This window comes from Pantherophis guttatus, chromosome 18 (assembly GCF_059756535.1).
Source record: "Pantherophis guttatus breed Tessera chromosome 18, ASM5975653v1, whole genome shotgun sequence".
In the NCBI taxonomy this organism is placed as follows: domain Eukaryota; kingdom Metazoa; phylum Chordata; class Lepidosauria; order Squamata; family Colubridae; genus Pantherophis; species Pantherophis guttatus.
In genome coordinates, this window is record NC_142080.1 from 12,814,925 (window position 1) to 12,817,122 (window position 2,198).

A 2,198-nucleotide genomic window follows, 5' to 3' on the forward strand; every position below is an offset into this window, starting at 1 on the left:
CACACTTCCTTCACATTGTATGCAATTGAATTAAAAAACCCTCGTATTGTATTCATATTGCACTGTACGTAGAATTGTATAGTTACTGCTCTGGGGTAGAAGCTGTTTTTCAGCCTATTTGTCCTTGTTTTTATTGTCCTGTACCGTCTGCCAGATGGTAATAGTTCAAAAAGAGGGGGGCCCAGGATGAAATGGATCCTTAAGGATGCTTTGAACTTTCTAAAGCCAGCGGGAGCTATAAAGCTCTTCCAAAGTGGGGAAGGGGCAACCCATGACCCTCTGGGCACCTGCCTTCCAGCTGGTCTTTGGGGAAAGCGAGGAAGCATGAAGATAATTCTTACACCGCGAAGGACCACAAAGGAACGTCGCAGAAAGAAGACCTGGCAGGGAGATTGTGGAAACAGGCCCTGGAGATAGACAGAACAATTTAATGTCAGAGAGAGGAGAAGGTTCCACGAGAAGGTCACAGAGCCACAGGTGCTATTGGAGAAGGGTGGTAGCAACCATCAACCATCGATGATATCTGGAACATCTCCCTCTTGGTCGTCTTCCAACAGAAATAGGAACGCCTAGAGTAGGGCAGATGCAGAGAGCTGAACACTCCGTGGGGGGAGATCTAATGTCCTCCAAAAAGATGCTCATTATTATCCACATAGATGGAGCATTGAATAAAAGCCTTCGGGAAAACCTCTGGATCCCAAAGGCGTCTTCCCATGGGCCCTGATCTCCTTTGGAAAGCATGCGACGTTTCTCAACTTAGTTTGTTAAGCCAGAAGGTGGCCGAGCACTGGTCCCCTCCTCATATCTGTTCCTGGCAGTCCTTTCAACTTTCAGCCCTGAATGAGCCCAGCCTCATAGGTTGTAAGTTGGACCGGTCATAAACCAGGTCATCCTGCGTCCGTGATCGATTTAATGACTTTTAAATGGATTAAGGGAGTTGTTCAGTACAGACATTGTCCATAATCATATATTCATGTGCGTCTCCTAGGGGAAATTGTTTTGAGAATAGAAGAAGAAGAATAGAATAGAGCTGGAAGGGACCTTGGACAGGGGTGAAATGTAAAATTTGTTACTACCGGTTCTTTGGGCGTGGCTTGGGGGGAGGGGTAATGTCACTGGGTGGGCATGGCCAACTTTGTTTTTTTAACTTTTCAAAGCATTTTTTCTGCAAATGCAAAAAAATGCTTTGAAAAGCCTCTGCCGATCAGGCAACACAGCTGGGATTGTCAGAGGCTTTTAAAGCATTTTTTTAAAAAGCCTCTCTGCCAATCAGGCAACTCAGCTGGGATCGGCGGAAGCATTTTTTCAGCGGAAGAGGTTGTAGAAAAAATGCTTTTAAAAGTAAAAAAAAAAGCCTCTGATGATCGTGCGGGTCAGCTGGGCATGGTGTGTGTGTGTGTGGGGGGGGGATGCAGGGATTTTTGCTACCGGTTCTCCCAACCACCCGCCGCCATCGCTACCGGATCGGGCAATCTGGTCCGAACCAGGAGATTCACCCCTGACCTTGGAAGTCTTCTAACCGAACCCCTGCTCAAGCAGGAGAATTTACACAATCTAAGATAACTTTGTCCTCTTAAAAGCCTCCACTGATGAAGCACCCACGACTTCTGGTGGCAGGCTGTTCCACTGGTTAATTGTCTTCTTTCTTAGGAAGTTTCTCCTCAATTCCAGGTTGCTTCTCTCCTTGATGAGTTTCCGTGGTTTCTTCTCCTGCCTTCTGGTGCTTTGGAGAATAATTGGACCCCGTCTTCTTTGGGGTAGCCCCTCAAATACTGGGAAACTGCTATCATGTTGCCCCTAATTCTTCTTTTCTTTAGAAAAGAATAGCGTCTAATTATGGTAGATGCCCCAAAGTGGAGAAAGGCAGACCAAAAAGGCATAGAAATATCAGGACAGGTAGTTCTCAACTTATAACCGGTCATTTAGTGTCCGTTCGAAGCTACAATAGCACTGAAGAAAGTGTTTTACGTCCCTTTTTCACACTGATGACCGTTGAAACATGGTTGGTCCTCAACTTACGACCACAATTGAGCCCAGCGTTTCTGTTGCTAAGTGAGACATTTTTAAGTGAGTTTTGTCCCATTTTACGAACCATTCTTTCCACCATTGTTAGGTGAATCTCTGCAGTTGTTAAATCAGCAACAAGGTTGTTAACTGAATTGGCTTTGCTGGTCAGACGGTCGCAAAAGGGGATCACG